We start from the raw sequence: 20,149 nt of genomic DNA, 5'->3' as shown, positions 1-20,149 counted from the left end.
TGAAGGAAGGTAGCAAGCATACCACAACCACGCCTACACAGCCCATCCACAGAATAACCCATACACATCAAACGCGGACCCGTGACATAGACACGATGCAGAATCTTTAATTGCACCAGCCGGAGACGCGCTGGAATCGCGACATCTTTAGGGGAGGATATCGCAGCCTGCCAGTCTTCATCGTCCAATTCCAGTCCATCGCCAATCCAAGCCCCCCGAAGCCGTACAAGGAGGTTTGAACGGTCATTAATACATTTTTTGTAGATGAGAGATATAGTGCTATCAGGGACATACCCGTCAAGCACTCTATCTTCCAGGGGAGAGGACTCCGGGATAGCAGTCCCAGTTGGGAAAACCGACGTGCGTGGCGGACCTGGAGATATCGGAAATATTCCCTATCACTCAATTTGTATTCTTGTTTTAGTTCGTCAAAAGTCTTAATTCTGCTCTTGACCCAGACATCACCCACTTTACTGATGCCTATAAGGTCCCATCTATCGAATCCTTTCGTCGTCCATAGACCGCCCCGTCTCTCTGCCGCATATAGGGTGGTCGCTCTAGTCAGCTTGTCCGTCCACCCCGTAGCCGTAGTTGCACTATCCCATACTCGTACCGCCACCCTGCTGGGGCCCGTCAGGTTCTTCCTGGCATCTCTAGAATAGAGTGCTCTATTATAGTCGCCCCCAGGCAGCTGCCACCTATCCATCTCGAATGCGGGATTCAGAACAGGACCGTACATGGCATGGTTGACCGCTCTCAGTTGGGATGCCCAGTAGTAGCGTTTAATATCAGGCAACGCTATACCACCATCGTACCAGGGCAGAGTCAGTTTAGCCAACGCTATGCGAGGTCGCCCGCTCCATACCAGCTTCCTCTGGAGGCCCTCAATTTCACGAAAATAAGTAGCTGGCACCAAATCAAGTGTATTTTGGATGGCACACAAGAATCGGGGGAGGGACATCATCTTGAACAGGGCCGCTCTTCCCAAAGGGGATAGCGGCAAGCCACACCACGCCGCAACATCCGACCTAAGCCGGGCAACCGGAGGTAGCAAATTTTGCTCGTAGCATACTGTGGGGTCCAACGATATGTAGATCTTCAAGTACTTAAAGCCGACTCTCGAGACGGGTATCGGGCAAATGTGGGGCAGAGAAGGCAATTCTCCTGTGAGGGGGTAGATACAGGACTTGGCCCAATTGATAACTAAGCTGGAGTTTTTCCCAAAGGAACTCAAGATGTCAAATAGGACTCCCAATGACTAACGGGGGGAGGTAAGGTACAACAATATGTCGTCCGCGTATAGCGAGATACGATCCTCAAAGTCAGGGGACCATCGAATGCCCTTGAGCGAAGGTTCCCAGCGGAGCCACGCGGCAAGGGTTTCAAGGGCAAGCGCAAAGAGAAGTGGCGACAAAGGGCACCCCTGCCGCGTGCCGCGTCCGAGAACAAAGGGTTCCGAGGCCCTGCCGTTGACTACCACCTGAGCCAGCAGTTGTTCATACAGAAGCCTGACCCACCCGATGAACTTAGGGCCAAAGCCAAATTTAGCAAAGGCTGCCCACAGATATGGCCATTCCACCATATCGAAGGCCATCAAGGCATCAAGTGAAACCAAGATGGCCCGCTCGTCAATGGACCCCGCCTTTGCCAAGGCGCCATGAAGACGGCAAAGATTAAGCGCAGTGTTTCGATGGGAGATTAATCCAGATTGGTCCGGGTGTATCAAGTCACTGATCACCGTAATCAGCCGGTTCGCCAAGAGCTTCGCCAGGATCTTGGGTTCCACATTCAAAAGCGAGATTGGCCGGTACGATGAACAGGATGGCCACAATGGACGCCAGTCTCTGATCCCAAGGAAGGGCTCCGAGATCTCGCGATGCCAAAAACATCCGACGAAGATGGGGCGCCATTTTGTCAGGACACAGCTTGTACAGCTCGACTGGAATGCCATTCGGGCCTGTGGCCTTCCCTGAGCGAAATGAGCAGATAGCGAGCGCTACCTCATCGGTGGAAAATTCCGCCTCCATAAGCTCCTTGTCCGAATCCGACAGGCCAGGCAATGCGATGTCTCGAAGCAACAAGTGCGAGTCTTCCTCCGGCCTATCTGAGACCGGTGTATAAACCTTCTGAAAATGCTGGGCAAAGACCTCAACTATCTCAACCGGGTCTACCACTCGCGTACCATCCACTTTTTCAGCAACGGGTACCACCCGATTCAATCTATCTCTTTTGTCCAACCAGGCAATCAACTTTCCCGCTTTATCACCAACATCATACAAACGCCCCTGTTTCTCACGATTCACTGCCTTGTCCGCGTCAGTAACCAGAGCTCTATAATCAGACTGTTTAAGGGCCAAAGAATGTATTCCCTCAGGTGTAGCCCCAGACTCCATCTTTTCCTCCAACCCAGTAATTTCATTTTCCAAACCCACCACTTCCGCATTCTTGCGCTTCTTCTCGCTAGCAATCAAGGAGAGAGTCTGACCACGGATAACAGTTTTATAAGCCTCCCACAAGGAGACGGGGGAGGACACTGATCCCTCATTCTCGGCAAAGTAGTAATCCATACACTTAACCACCTCTGATCTAATTTTGGGGTTACGAAGGTGCCAGGGGTTGATCGGGGCAATCCGACCCCCGGCCTCCAGCTGTACATCAATAGTGAGCCAGAGTGGGGAGTGGTCCGAGATCCCCCTAGCTAAATGCCTGATTTCCCTTACAGAGACCATCTGCACCACTGGTATGAGGATATAGTCGAGTCTCGAGAGACTCCCATGAGCTCCCGAGTAGAAGGTATATTGGAGCTGTCCAGGGTGCAATTGCCTCCAACAATCCGCTAGACCCAACATGTCCAAGAAATTACCCAGCCATAATTGCGATGTGGGGAGGAGTCTGGGGGGGCTACGATCTATATCCCCACTGATAACCGTATTAAAATCGCCACCCACCACCAACATGCCTTCAGGGAATCCCAGGACCACCCTACCAAAATCAGAAAATGTAGTGGACTGTAGGCCGGGCGGAACATACACAGACAAAATGGAGATAGTCTTCCCATCCCATCGACCCGTAATAGCCGCATATTGGCCTCTATCATCCAGCACGTGTCATCTATCTCCAGAGGGAGGGAGTTCCTGACCAGAACGCCCGCCCCCCTTGACCCAGTGGTAAATCCAGAATTGGCCGCCAGGCGGTAGCCTCGTCTATTCAGTGCATGGCACGTGTTTCCTACTAGGTGTGTCTCCTGGAGTAAAACTATATCTGGGGAGCAGTGCTTCAAGTATTGCAAAACTATCCCCCATTTTATCCTATCACCCAGACCATTAACGTTCCAGCGCAGCCACCACTCACCTGACCAGGGCATGTGGTCAGGTGAGTGGTGGCCTCCTTCTTTAGGCATTTGCCCCACACCCACACAATCTGCCAGGAACCTTGGTGTCATCTTTGACACCCAGCTCTCTATGGAGCTTCAGGTCAACAGAACGGTGGCTACCTGTTGGGGCGTCATCAGGACTCTGAAAAGGATTGTCCACTATCTTTCCCCACAGGCACGGAAACAGGTGGTGTTCGCCCTTGTTGGCTCAAGGCTCGATTACTGTAATTCACTTTACGCCGGGGCCAACAAGGGCCTTCTGCAGCGCTTGCAGGTCATACAAAATGCGGCAGCGCGTTTTGCCCTTGCCCTGCCTTGGTTGTCATCTATGACCTTGGCGAGGAAGAATCTCCACTGGCTCCCTATTCCCTCAAGGATCACGTTCAAACTTCTCTGTCTAACATATAAGGCTTTAATTGCAGGTCCGGCTGATGCCCTTGGATCCCTACTTACTAGGTATGTCCCAAACAGATGCCTACGCTCCAGTGAGCTTAACCAAATGGTAATCCCTCGAGCCAAGAAGGCTAGTTGGGGGAGCAACGCTTTTTCCATTCTGGCACCCCAGATGTGGAATACACTCCCCCTCGAGATCAAGTCACTGCCTTCTTTGGACCTTTTCAGGAAGTCATTGAAAACTTGGCTTTTCATTAAAGCATACCAGTAAGCTCTGATTCTGACTGCTGACAGCTAGTTATTTGATTTAGGCGCCTTGACGCCCATCGGGCATAGCTGCGCATTACAAATGCCATTTCAGCACCCTCAGCCCCCTACCCCCATCCCAGAAATGAGCACATTGCCCCCCGCCACGAAACAGGCACATAGGATAAAATATGCAACAAAGAGCAGCCTCGATATAAACAAGAAAGAAAAGACCCCCCCACCAACCCCAAAAGAACCCTCAAAACACACACCCCCACCCTGCACCCCTGCGGTAGACCAAAAAGCCACCCCAACTTGCCTGTCGCCCCATTAAACTACAAGAAGAGAGAAAAAAGTCCCCAGAGGAGGAAGAGTCCCAATTCCCTCCACCCCCGGGTATCCACACTATATAGACATAACAGTCACAGAGCCACTGCCATAAGTCCATAAAGTTGGCTCGCCAGCCCAGACTCACTACTCCTACTCTTCCAGGCCGCCTTCAGCGCCCCTCGAACTTTCTGGGCTGGTACGGTGTGTCGGCAGAGTGTCTAGCCAGTCACTGGCTGCCTCGGGGCGGTCAAAAAAGAGCGCACGTTCTTAATATTCAATCCTCAGGCGGGCCGGAAAAAGCATGGCGTACTTCAGTCCCATGTCCCTGAGTCGCCTTTTCACCCCCGTAAAGCCCATGCGTTGTTTCTGCACCGCCTGTGTAAAGTCCGGATAAAAGCTGATTGACGCATTTTCAAATTTAGTGGGACCATTGGTGCGTGATGCTTGAAGGATTGCGTCTCTGTCCCGGAAATTAAAAATCATGGCTATTATAGGCCTCAGAGCGGCCCCCAGTTTGGGCTTCCCACCGGGGACTCTATGAGCACGCTCCACCGTGAAAAAGTTACTGAGGCCCTTTGGTGCCAAGTGGTTTAGAACAAGGTCCTCCACCAGAAGGTCTGTAGATAAGTCTGCAGAGTTCTCCGGAACACCTACAATGCGGACGTTGTTGCGTCTGGCCCGGCTCTCATAATCATCCAGCCAATGGGCAAACAAGTCATTGGACGTTCAGAGATTGCGGACTTCGGTCTGGAGATCTGAGACATCCGTGGTCAGGCTCGCAGTCTTTATGTCCAGGGACTTGACCCACTCATTGGTTTTCCCCAAGTCCGTCCTGATAAGATTGACTTCGATCGCCACCGTATTTATCTTGGCTGCCAGGGTTTCATACTGCTGGCCCATAGTTGTCCGAACACTTGCAATGGCGCCCATAACGTCCTTTAAAGTCGGCTCCTCAGTCGCAGGAGGACCATCACCAGTCTCCTCAAAGACCTTACTCACTCCGCCAGGGGATCCTTTCGGGCGGGTAAAGCGATCTATGGTCTGGGATTGGGCAACCCCTCCTCGGTATGAGCCTCTGGTTGCACGCTTCTCGGTATCCGCCATGATGGGCGACGAGCTCTGACGGAACCTTTGGGATCTAGTCAAAATGGTTCCCCTCGCGGCAAACCTGTAAAGACGAGAGGGCAAGGACAGAAAGCAAGCGTAGGACTGGTAGCAGGAATCAGGGCAGCCGTGTAGATCCGCAGCAAGTCGCCGTCAACAATGACCAAGAGCGAAACCAAAAGTACCACAGGGGCAGTGGACGTGTCACACCAGCCGTTGTTCTTCAAATGCTACCTGGGTACCTCGGGGACTCAAGCTCGTGGATGGTCTTCGGTGTAGGCCGTGAATTTCAAAGTGCAATAAGTCCGGGTCCCGGCGGCCAAATCGATTTTTGAAAAAAGTTGTGGTATTAGCAGAGCATCAGCTAAAAGCACCCATCGTCCAAATCAGGATACGTTGCAGGATAGATGCGGGAGGCAGAAAGGGTCTCGGGAGCCCTGTGCTCACGTGTCCATCTTGGATACGCGTGATGCTACTCCTCTTCGGGTTGAGTGTACTTGACTCCCTAGGCCTTCTTAGGGGGTCCCTGAAGGACTCCAAAGGTTAAAAATAATGTTTATTTGTTAAAAAAATACTACTTGTAGGTACTTAATTCACCCAGATAACACAACAGCTCTTTTCAGAGCTACCCTACCTCTAAACACTCTAAATTCTTTTTTTACTCAAATTTTTTTCTCTGGTTTTCCCTGGGTACGTGTACCTCGCAAATTTTTCCCCAAAAAATAATAGAGTTTTTGCCCTTCAGGGTCCTCCTAGGCCCCCTAAGAATATCTAGGGAGTTAGGGGGTCTCTACCCTGCCCCCTTTTATAGTATTCCCCTTTTGTTTTTTCACCTTTTATGTCTCGATTCAACCGAGACACAAGATGGCGTACTCTCCGGACTGTTTGGAATGTTGACAGACACCCGAGAGCCAATCAGCTTTCCGCTCGCTCACTACCGTGGCGTGCCGGGTGCGCTTACGGGTACGCGTACCCAAAGCGCTCGCAGCGCGCTCATAGATATATACATTTTTTAGAACTTAATTTTCGTAAAAACCACAGGAGCAATTTTCACTAAATATAGAAAAGGCACTTCTTCGTACCAGTCCCGACAATTTTGCCAAGTTTGCTGTAATTCCATTCAGCGGTTCGGGCTGAAGCTGTGTCAAAACGTCCTATGGAAATTAACATTGGAAAACACGTTTTGGGACCCCTCATTTTTACTCGGCCCCCTCTTGACGAATTCCCCCAAAACTTTCAGGGAAGGAGCAGAACTGAGCTGGCCAAAATTTTGAAAAATTGCACGCAAATTCCTCAATCGACGCAAAAGTTATTCCAAATAGAATGTTGCGGATTTCCTATGGAAACTAGGTCCTAACTATAACTACCTACTGGCGACCGCCAGTATGTAATATATATATATATATATATATATATATATATATATATATATATATATATATATATATATATATATATATATATATATATATATATATATTACCTACTGACTGCCAGTAGGTAATATATGAGCGTTTCATCTGCTGCTTACAATGCCGCCTGTGACGCGGTGTGCTATTCCTGCATGTGTGGCTTCTCTCAAGGCAACTTGTGGTTTTTGGTACAGAGCGGCTTGCCTTGCTGCGAGAAGCCCCGACGCGGTATGCGGACCCTGACTGTTGGGAAACACCAGCGCTCCTTAGAACGCAGGATGCCTCGCCCGCAGAAATATTGACATTGTTGAGCGGCACATGCAGTGCCTTCACCTAATCGGGAACTTGTATTGTTTTGGTGAGGCAGAGTAGGAGGCTACTTGGTTAAAGAATGTTGGAGTCTTTTTGATGTCAGCAATTTTGGACTACTACAACCAGCATGCCATCAGGTACGCCCACTGGGGCGTGACTCCGTATTGCTAATAAAAGGTGTTCTTATACTCCACTCTGCCTCCATTTTTGCCAGTGAACAAGGGCTCAATAGCCCAAAATGCGAATGGCTGCAATTTTAGACTACTACAAGCAGCATGCCATAAGGTTCGCCCACTGGGACGGGACTCCGTATTGCTAATAAAAGGTGTTCCTATACTCCACTCTGCTTTCATTTTTGCCAGTGAACAAGGGCTCAATAGCCCGAAAGGCGTATGGCTGATTAAACATTACACAAAAACCTACCTGACTGGTGGCTCGCACTTTGGGGGCTCAATAGCCCGAAACGCATATGGCTGTCAGAATGAGCGTTTCATCTGCTGCTTCCAATGCCCCCTGTGACGCGGTGTGCTATCCCTGCGTGTGTGGCTTCTCTCAAGGCAACTTGTGGTTTTTGGCACAGAGTGGCTTGCCTGGCCGCAAAAAGCCCCTACGCGGTATGCGGACCCTGAATGTTGGGACACACCAGCGCTCCTTAGGATGCAGGATGTCTCGCCCGCAGAGATATTGACATCGTTGAGCGGCACATGCAGCGCCTTCACCTAATCAGGAACTTGTATTGGTTTGGTGGGGCAGAGTAGGGGGCCACTTGGCTAAAGAACGTTGGAGTCTTTTTGATGTCAGCAATTTTGGACTACTACAACCAGCATGCCATCAGGTACGCCCACTGGGGCGTGACCCCGTATTGCTAATAAAAGGTGTTCTTATACTCCACTCTGCCTCCATTTTCCCCAGTGAACAAGGGCTCAATAGCCCAAAACGCGAATGGCTGTCGGAATGAACGTTTCATCTGCCGCTTCCAATTCCGCCTGTGACACGGTTTGCTATCCCTGCGTGTGTGGCTCATATATATAGATATATTCACTGAAAAAACCATAGGTTTCAGGTCATATATAGTTAAGAATTAGCATTTAAAAAACCATTGAAATTGCTTCTATATAGTTAGTTGTACTAACTATATTTCACGCACCCGCAATCCACTGCTGATGATGTCACATATTACATCATTCATGACATGGTCAGTGACATCACTGATGACATCACTGATGACATCTCAAATGACATCACTGATGACATCATCCAGTGACTGTGTTTCTATAAAATTTAAATAAGTTTTACATATTGAAAAATGAATGGATGTATAAGTGTCTGGATGAAGGATTTAGTAGGTACATGACTGAATGTATTAGTGATTGATTAAATGTATCTTACTGAATGCATGGGTTAGTGACTAAACTGTCTGAATGTGTGCATCAGTATGTCTGTTGTTGTGTAAGCTACTGCATGTGTTGATCAGTTGCTATATGAGTGGCTATATGTGTTATTGATTAGTTGCTCGAGTATTTGTATGGGAGACTGAGTGTGTGGGAAGCTGGCACACATAAATGACTATACATAGGAGCCACTGATTGTGCGAGTGGCTGTATGGATCATTGTGTACTTGTATCAGTATTTGTATAACAAAGTAAGTATGTGTTTGTATATGTTTGGATAAGTAAAGTGTTGGGTGTATAACTGTTTAGTTGAGGAAATGAAACTGTGATTGATTCTTTGCATGTCTGACTAGATGTGTGAGTAACTCCATGGATGAGTGGCAGAGTGTGAGTGTCTGTGTAGGTGTTTGAGTGCAGATGATAGTGTTGTATTTATGAGTGACTGTATGTATGAGTGATTCTTTGGGTAAGTAATTAGATGTGTGTATAGACCTAACAATCAGTGTGTGCGTAAGTAGTAACTGGTATTGGTGTGTCAATGGTTTCAAGAATGGTAGTCTGTGTTTAACACTGGGTGTATCAAAGTTTATATTAGAGTGTGAAGAGGTGCATCGTATTATCACATGAATGATATCATCAGTGATGTGATCAGTGATGTCAATTGAGATGTCATCACTGATGTCATCACTGATGTCATTTGAGATGTCATCAGTGATTTCATCAGTGATGTCACTGACCAGGTCATGAATGATGTAATATGTTACATCATCAGTAGTGGATTGCGGGTGCGCGAAATATAGTTAGTACAACTAACTATATAGGAGCAATTTCAATGGTTTTTTAAATGCTAATTCCTAACTATACATGACCTGAAACCTATGTTTTTTTCAGTGAATTTGCAAGGTTTTTTAAATGCTAATACCTAACTATATATGACCTGAATCCTATTTTATTTGTGTGAATTTGCAAGGTTTTCTAAATGCTAATACCTAACTATGTAAGGCTTGAAACCTATGGTTTTTTCAGTGAATAAATCTATTTAATATAATATATATATATATAATTTTTATTTTCAAGTTTTTTTTATGATTACAGGGTCCGCGCTCCGTGAGCGCTCTGAGCTCTTACCCCCAAAATTTTTTTTACGTTTCTAAAACATAATATCTATGTTTTTAATGTAGATTTTAAAGTTAGACAATATCTGCTTTAATGTAGAGAATGTTTTTTTAAAACTTTTAACAACAGTATATTACTTTTTAAAGTAGTAACAAATCTCGCGAGGGTAGGTTACACCTGCACGCAACGTAAGAGCTCCGTCCACACACCGTGAAAGATTCGAGCTCGTACCCCCGAAACTTTTATAAACTTTAAATCGTTATATCTACGTATTCATTGCACAATTATCTGGGATAATAAAGAACATGTTAATTTAAACTTTTAAAGACCATATATAACTTTATTTAAGCAATTTAAATCTCCCGAGGGTGCGTCCTACGTAAACGCATCGTAAAATTATGTTAGCGCTCCGAAAATAGAGCGTAAACGCAACGTAAGCTTATGTAAGCGCTCCGTAAACGCTCCGTAAGCTTACGTCCAACCATGTGACCTCAAACCAAAAGATTTAATTGGTTTATAATACTTCCTACTCCAATTGTTGAAAAACCCCTCCCATGTTCATCATTCTTCTTTGGCTTTCAGAGAAGCAACATCTTTTTTCTACAGCTCCTAGCTACAGAAAAATACTTCAAAATGGCTGAACATCCAGAGTCTGACCATTCTTCTAATGAAGACCTTGTTGAAGAGGACCTTCGCCCAAGTTAGAAGAAGGAGTCCATACTCTGGAAATTTTTCCGCTTTCCAGAACATCAAAAGAAGGTAAATGCACCACGGGTCACCTGCAAGATCTGTGACACAGTGTTATCAAGAGGAAATCCAAATAAGAAATATTCATTTGGAACCCACACCATGGAACGCCATGTAAAAAATATACACCCCAACAATTGGATTAGAGCTGTGGTGCAAAGATCTCAGGAGGAGGACTCTTCTCCTAGTACATCTACAGCAAGAACCTGAGTACCACCAATGCCATCTTCAATGGTGGCAAACATTCAGCCAGAACTGAAAAATTTAATGATGCAATGCATACATTGCAGTAAATTAGTAGCCTTCGGACAACAGTCCATTGAAGTAATTTTACAGAAGAACAGGAACCACAGATGCAGCAAATAATTTTTTTCTTTCAATTTCATAGTTTGTTCCTGTTGAACAATTATTTTGTATAAAAAGTTCATTTTTCTACGTTTTTCAAGCAAAACAAACAAAAAAAACCCAGTTCTTTTTAGAACTACCTCTACTGCTTAAAGAAAGAACTACATTTCTATGTTTGTATGTAAAAGTTTGTCATAGTGAATGTCAAAGTGCAAAACTGTAAGGATGTGGTACAGCATAAACCTATAAGGTGTTTACCTATAGTATACTGTACTACTTTCAAAGCACTGAAATGTAACATACGTATATAAATATGTTACAAATCAATGGGCCACATGGCACAGGGGTACATGCACAGATGTGCATGTACACAGGAAATACTTATTTACCACCCAATTGTATTGGGTGGTAAATAACGAATTCTTAGACGCCTCTAGCACTGTCAACAGTGCTACCTACATTAGAATTGACTGATTTGGTATTTTTACCTGGTCTGTATTTACCGATTCGGTAAATACAGAATCGGTAAAAATACCAAATCTGTAAATAAATGCCTCCTACATAGGAAAAGGCATTTACCGATCAGCAACGGCCAAATTCAGCCGTTACTGACCCGTAAACGCCTACCTACATTGCGTCCCAAATCATACCACTTCAATATTTAAGAGTAAGTAAATGGGATGTAGGTAATTTGTCTTTTTAAATTACCAAATCTGTTTAATGCAGTCAGTTTACTGAATCAGTATTTACCGATTCTGTAATTGCCAATGATTCCTATCGGCCTTGAGGCCAATTGGAATCAATGGCAATTACTGAATCAGTAAATACCGATTCGGTAAAATTTCCGAATTGACAAAGGGGACAGGTTGTCACTTTGACAGCCTGTTGCACCCCTGATTCTGACTTGTGTGCCATGTCACACACATACATGGTCGTACGACATATATGTGTGCCACATGGCACAAATGTACATGCACAGATGTGCATGTACGCAGCAATTCATTATTTACCCCCGAAAGTGTTATCGTTATATCTACATATTCATTGTACAATATAAAAGTACACATTATCTGGGATAATAAAGAACATGTTTATTTTAATTTTTAAACAACATATATAAATTTATTTAAGCAACTTTTAAACAACATATATAACTTTATTTAAGCAACTTTTAAAAAACATATATAACTTTATTTAAGCAATTACAAATCTTGTAAGGGTGCCTACCAAACAGTTCTTTTTACAGCTACCTCTACTGGTTAAAAAAAGAACTACATTTTTATGTTTTTATGTAAAAGTTTGTCATACTGAATGTCAAAGTGCAAAACTATAAGGATGTGGTACAGCATAAACCTATAAGGTGTTTACCTATAGTATATTGTACTACTTCCAAAGCACTGAAATGTAACATATGTATATAAATATGTTACAACTCAATAGGCCAAATGTAGTGTTGCGTGTTTATCTAGGTTCCTGATCGATACTGTGACCTTATGCCCCTATTCGGCTATAAATCCATTTATTCCCTATATTGGCATAACCGTTCAAGTGCGATTTTCTGAAAAGTCATCTCTGGCCTCACACGAACAGAGCCACATTCCAGCATAGTTCTCTCTGCCACTTCCTTTGCGACCAATTAGTGCAATGACAGAGCAGTAGTCACTATCTGATATTCCTAGATAACACTCCGAGTTCTTCAACAAGATAAAAACTCAGCAAACCTGGAAATCCCCGCGTGCTATGTTTTGATTAGTAATGGAACTCTAATGAGCAACTGATAACTATCACTTCCTAGTGACATCTTTAATTGACGTCTTATGTCCAGCAAACTTGCGTCAAACCCGGCACCTGTCAGGTATAAATATTACCAACGTTGCCTTAAGCAATGTGAGCTGCAAGCTACTGTTGCTGATGCTGGCTGCCTGCAAGACCCCGTGTTGGTAAATCTAGCACTCTGTCGCTGCAGCCTGCTATCCTGTGGTGGTGAAGCTGCTGATACCATTATCGCCGCTAAAGCGCGAACTATGGTGCAGTACGCTTAAGGAGCTGAACAGCCGTCCAGTTCTATTTCGCAATACTTATCTTACTGTACGTACTTTTTATAATAACAATTATTGCAATTGTGGCAATACATTTCTCTTGTACGAGAAGAAAGACTGTTCAATAAATGCTAACCTTTATTGACAAACGCCCGTCTCTATTCTCTACATCTCGTGAAAGTAAACTGCACTAGACTGACTGAGTGAAATACATGTCTATTGTTTCACACGACCCTAGAGATTGACTCTTGATCTGAGGAGCAAAGTTGTCATGTTGCACGGTTGTTGGAAAACTGAATCCCTTCTTGTCTGTGCCAAGGAAGCTGATCACTTCCTATGCAGAGAAGAAAGTTTCCAGTGACCTCTGAGCTAGTTGGTAACACAACCCAATTAAGTTTAGCATAGTCAGTGGAGGCCTGGAATATCCGCAGTTCCACGTCGATACTACTGTTTATGTTATTCCAATGCGCAGGGCCTAGTGGGAAACTAGGAACTACACTACAGTAGGTAATCTCGATTTACCTACTCATAAATACCAAATCATACCACTTCAATATTTAAGAGTAGGTAATTTGGATGTAGGTAATTTCTCTTTTGAAATTACAAAATCTGTATAATTCAGTCAGTTTACCGAATCGGTATTTACCGATTTGGTAATTGCCATTGATTCGTGTAAGTTTTGAGGCCAATAGGAATCAATGGCAATTACCGAATCAGTAAATACCGAATCAATAAAATTACCGAATTGACAAGGGAGACAGGTTGTCACTTTGATAGCCTGTTGCACCCCTGATTCTGACTTGTGTGCCATGTCACACACATACATGGTCTCACGACATGTATGTGTGCCACATGGCACAAATATACATGCGCAGATATGCATGTACACAGGAATTCATTATTTACCTCCGAAAGTTTTATAAACTTTAAATCGTTATATCTATGTATTCATTGCAGAATATAAAGGAACATATTACCTGGGATAATAAAGAACATGTTTATTTTAAACTTTTAAACAATATATATAACTTTATTTAAACAATTATAAATCTCACGAGGGTGCTAATTCATTATATCTACATAATCATTATACAATGTAAAGGAAAATATTAACTGAGATAATAAAGAACATGTTTATTTTAAACTTTTAAACAACATATATAACTTTATTTAAACAATTAAAAATGTCACAACGGTGCGTACCACGTAAGCACATCATAAGATGACGTAAGTGCTCCGTAAATAAAATGTAAACGCAACATAAGCTTACGTGAGCACTCCGTAAATGCTCCGTAAACACTCCGTAAGCTTACATCCAACCATGTGACCTTATAACAAAAGATTTTATTGGTTTATAATACTTCCTACTCGAATTCTTGAAAGACGACTCCCATGTTAATCATTCTTCTTTGGCTTTCAGAGGAGCAACACCTTTTTTCTAGTCTGGAAGTTTTTCAGCTTTCCAGAACATCAGAAGAAATTAAATGCACCACTGGTTACCTGCAAGATCTATGACACAATGTTATCTAGAGGAAATCCTAATAAGAAATATTCATTCGGAACCCACAGCATGGAACGCCATGTAAAAAATATACAACCCAACAATTGAAGTAGAGCTGTGGTGCGAAGATGTCAGGAGCAGGACTCTTCTCCTAGTACATCTACAGCAAGAACCAGAGTACCACCAATGCCATCTTCAATGGTGGCGAACATTCAGCCAGAACTGAAAAATGTAATGATGCAATGCATACATTGCAATAACTTAGTAGTCTTCGGACAACAGTCCATTGTAATTTTGCAGAAGAACAGGAACCACAGATGCAACAATTGTTTTGTGTAAAAAGTTAATTCTTCTACTTCATCTTCGGGAGAGTGTGTTCCTGAAACCCATAGAACACAGACAGCGTCCATAGTAGGGAAATTGTTAAAAAACCCAGTAAGAGAGAAAAAGGTCAATGCGCCTTTTGTCACATGTAAAATCTATCACACAGTACTTTCAAGAGGGAATCCACAGAAACAGTACAGCTTTGGAACTTATAACATGGAATGCCATGTCCAGAATATACACCCAAACAATTGGAGTAAAGCTGTAATGAAAAGATCATCAGAGGAGCAGGGCTCTACTCCCAGCACTTCTTCTGAAGCAACAGCACCACCAATGCAAGCATCAATGGTTGCAAATATCCCACCTGAACTTAAGAATTTGATGATGTAATGCATTTGTTGCCAGAAACTAATAACCTTTGCACAAGAGTCCATTCAAGTTATCCTGCAAAAAAACAGGAAGCACAGGTGCATTACCAGGAGCATTTTTTCTTTTCTCTGAAGATTTTCTTCTGGATGAATCTTCTAATTGAGTCCTCTTGATTGATAAAACTTGCTTATAAAGTCTTTGCGGTTCTTGGTAGGCTTAATCTATTATGACTCTGCAGATATTTACAATCTGTTAATATGACACATTATAGACCACTACCAACATAGCACATATCAATTACAATAACTAAACAATATAAACACTAGTTCACATCTCTCTTTGTGTGTCTCATATCACTCTCTGCCTGCACCATCTCCGTCTTTCCATGCATCATCTCACTCTCTCCTTCCACCATCTCTCTGTTTGTATGTGTGTGTCATCTCAATCTCTGCCTACACCATCTGTCTGTTTGTGTGTGTATTTCATCTCACTTTCTGTGTCTAAAACGATTTACCATACTAAATGTTTTTGTTGAAATGTCTGGCTTTAAGTTTTTTGACAAGGAACACACTGAGTGTGTATGTGAATTAAGGAATTATATTTTCATCATTTTCCATAATGTTAGCTGTGTGTGCTCACAATTTGTATCTTTAAGCTTACAGGGTAGACTTCTTTTTAAAGTGTTTATCATGCTTAAATGTAATGCTGGTACAGAGATAGTGCTAATAGTTTAATTTGGCTTGTAAATATGCTCCTTTTTTAGAAGTGCCTTGAGCAATCTTTAACATGGGTGGAAGCAGTGAATGTATGGAGAGGGATAGGAATAGCTGATAGAAAACCATATGAAATGGTGTGAGAGAAGCGTAAAAGATTTTACTAATCAATTGAGATACAATATACAAAAAAGGGGCATATTTACAAGCCTCTTGCGCAATGTTTAACATGGATGCAAGCAGAAAATGCATGCAGAGTAATAAAACTGGCACACAGACAAGAATATACATTACGCAAGAGGTTTGTAAATATGCCAATTAAACCATTACACTATCTCTATACCAACAGTAATGTCAAACATTGCACAAGGGGCTTGTAAATATGCCTCTTTTTTTGTATATTCTATCTCAATTTAGGCCATTAGTAAAACCCTTTACGCATCTCTCACAGCATTTCATACTCTTGTCTGTGTGCCAATTGTATTACTCTGCATGCATTTTCTGCTTGCACCCATGTCAAACATTGCGCATGGGGTTTGTAAATATGCCTCTTTTTTGTATATTCCATCTCAATTTATGCCATTAGTAAAATCCTTTATAGATCTCTCAAAGCATTTCATATTCTTGTCTGTGTGCCAATTTTATTACTCTGCATGCATTTTCTGCTGGCACCCATGTCAAACATTGCGCAAAGGGGCCTGTAAATATGCCAATGAAACCATTACACTATCTCTATACCAGCATTAATGCCAAACATTGCGCAAAGGGGCTTGTAAATATGCCAATGAAACCATTACACTATCTCTATACCAGCATTATTGTCAAATATTGCGCAAGGGGCTTGTAAATATGCCAATGAAACCATTACACTATCTCTATACCAGTATTAATGTCAAACATTGCGCAAGGGGCTTGTAAATATGCCAATGAAACCATAACACTATCTATATACCAGCATTAATGTCAAACATTGCGCAAGGGGCTTGTAAACATGCCAATGAAACCATTACACTATATCTATACCAGCATTAATGTCAAACATTGTGCAAGGGGCTTGTAAACATGCCAATGAAACCATTACACTATATCTATACCAGCATTAATGTCAAACATTGTGCAAGGGGCTTGTAAACATGCCAATGAAACCATTACACTATCTCTATACCAGCATTAATGTTAAACATTGCGCAAGGGGCTTGTAAATATGCCAATGAAACCATTACACTATCTCTATACCAGCATTAATGTCAAACATTGCACAAGGGGCTTGTAAATATGCCAATAAAACCATTGCACTATCTGTATTCCAGCATTAATGTTAAATATTGTGCAAGGGGCTTGTAAATATGCCAATGAAACCATTACACTATCTCTATACCAGCATTAATTTCAAACATTGTGCAAGGGCCTTGTAAACCTGCCTCTCTTTTTTTGGATATTCTATCTCAATTTATGCCATTAGAAAAACCCTATGCGCATCTCTCATGACATTTCATATTCTTGTCTGCGTGGCAATTTTATTACTCTGCATGCATTTTCTGCTTGCACCCATGTCAAACATTGCGCAAGGGGCTTGTAAATATGCCCCTCTTTATCTTATATTCCATCTCAATTGATGCCATTAGTGAAATCCTTTATGCATCTTCCACACCATTTCATAAGGTTTTCTATCTGCTATTCCTATCCCTCTCCATACATTCACTGCTTCCACAAATGTTAAAGGTTGCGCAAGGCGCTTGTAAAAAAGGAGCATATTTACAAGTCCAATGAAACCATTACACTATCTCTATACCAGCATTGAATCCAAGCATGAAAAACAATTTAAAAGGAGTCTACCCTATAAACTAAAAGATACGAACTGTAAGCACACACAGCTAACATTATGGAAAAAGATGAAAATATAATTCCTTAATTCACATACACACACAGTGTAACCCTTGTGAAAAATATTATAGCCACACATTTCAGCAAAAATCATTTAACATGGTAAATCGATTTAGACACAGAACACAGCCCATTTCAATGTGCACTACATTACATTGCTGAAACCTAACTCATTTCAAAATGTAATTTCTAATATGCACCATTCAGTTAACATTATGGAAAAAGGTGAACATATAATTCCTTAATTCACACAGACACTCACTGTATTCCTTGTCAAAAATCTTTAAGCCACACATTTTATCAAAAAACATTCAGCATGGTAAATCATTTTACACACAGAGCACAAACCATTTAAATGTGCACTACACTATAATGCAGAAACCTGACTCATTTTCAAAATACAACAGTAATGAAGCCCAATATGCTTGTTATGCTTCCCAATACTGCAAACAGCACTCTCTCTATATTACTCACCTTTAAAATCGCTTTTGAAAATGGAGAACAGTGTGAAACACACACCAAGTTTTCTTAAGCAGAATCCCTGAACTGCAGCTCAGACACTGGAAACAGAAATGGCAGTTTCCCACTCATTCATCTCACTTATTTCTGCTCATAACCAATAAAATGTCTTCCCACACTATTTCAAAACTAAACTAACATTTCATTTGGTTCTACATTTCCACACTTTCAAACTCACATAATATTCACCCATCCCCCTACTGCTCATTCAACTTGTTACCATGGTAACTCCTACCTAAGGAAGAACAGAGTTTAAAAGTTCATCATACTATGTTGCAAATGAATCCATCAAGGTTGTTAGAGCTTTCAATATAACAGCTAATCATGTGCAATGTTCCTTTCAATGACCTTTGCTGAACCATTAGAATTGCTTCTTTTAAAAAACAAAACTATGCACCCTAATATGCTCTTTTGCATTTTCAGAAAGCACCAATCATTTCTTAAGCTTCAAGTGCAGTGAATGTCCTCTTTTTTCTTTTCTAAACTGCAAGCTTTCCAACTGCCATTTCATTTACAGCCCTCATCTGAGTACAACCAGATCTGCCTTGAACATGCTTTAAGTATGGTTTGTAGGACACAGCTTTGTATTCTGGTCTAAAAGGTATGCAACAAACAGAGGAATTGTAAACCTTGATTTACCAAATGTGGATATTTTATGAATTGGCCAGAGAGGATTGAGATGTCACCAATTGATACCATTGGTGAAATCCTTCATGCATCTCCCACATCCTGACCTCATAATTGTGCACTGTGGTGGAAATGACGTATGCACTTTGACTGGGGTTATCTGAAAATGCTATTGAAGGACATCTTTGGACAATTGATGTCACTTTTTCCTCAAACTGCCTTTGTCTATTCGAATTTATGCCAAAGGCAAAAATGGAATTGGTCCAATCAATTTTGTCCGCAGATTGAGAAAGCAAGGAAACATGTAAATAAATCTGTTTCTGCATACATGAGAGACTATGGAATGGGTTGTATATACCACAACAACTTGCGTTACAACATACAAGGCATCTATAGGACAGATGGTGTACATTTCACCGATGAAGGGAACAAAGTCTTTCTCTGTAACATCAGACTCTGCATTGGTACTTAATTGTAGGTACCAAAAAAACCACAATGAACACAACGGCTCTTTTTAGAGCCAACTAACATGTAAACACTCAAATATGATTTTTAACTTAATTTATTTTATTAATTTTTACTGAGGTCCGCGCACCGAGCACTTCTCGAGCACTCCCCGTGCGCGGACCTATCGTGTTTTCTGGTATTTAAAAAAAAATAAACATTATTTTAAACCTTAGGTGTCCTTGAAGAACCCCCTGAGAAGGCCTAAGGGGTCAGGGACACTCTACCCTACTCCCTTCCCACGTTTTTTATTGTTATATTTTTCACTCTCTTCTGAAACCACAAAATGGCGGCGAAAGGGTTCGCGCACCGTGCATGCCCCGAGCACTCACGGTGCGCGGACCTATTGGATTTTTTTTTTTAAATAGAAATGGACATTGTCTCCTCTGTAGATACCCTGTACCTTGTAATGCAAGTTATTATGGTATATTGAATCCATACTGTAGTCTTTCAGGAAAGCAGAAACATGTTCACATGATTCCTTCCTTTCTCAATATGTGGTCAGAATTGGCGTATGGGGTCATGAGTTCCTACTCTGGTGAAACACACTTGCTGTTCTATTTACTTACTTATATTGTAAACTAGTGCATCAGAGACAGTCAGTGACAGAAAGGATACAGGACATGAAGAACACAAAATTGTATCACTTTGCTACTACCTCTTAAATTACATTTAAATAAGTATAATTTTCAAAACAATTTTTCTTTACTAAATTAAAATATATTTATCAGAATTTTCAAAATCTAAAAGAACTTGTAGCATTTCTTCATCAGAAATTTCATCCATCCAAGTGTCTGAAAATGATTCGTCAAACTCAACAACGTCTACACATTCCATTAATTCCATATCTAGTTTTTCATCAAACAAATTTGCCATGGTTATTGTTATTGTTATTGTTAT

This window comes from Lissotriton vulgaris, chromosome 4_1, assembly GCF_964263255.1.
Source record: "Lissotriton vulgaris chromosome 4_1, aLisVul1.2, whole genome shotgun sequence".
Taxonomy (NCBI): Eukaryota; Metazoa; Chordata; class Amphibia; order Caudata; family Salamandridae; genus Lissotriton; species Lissotriton vulgaris.
Note: the sequence above shows the minus strand (reverse complement) of the source record.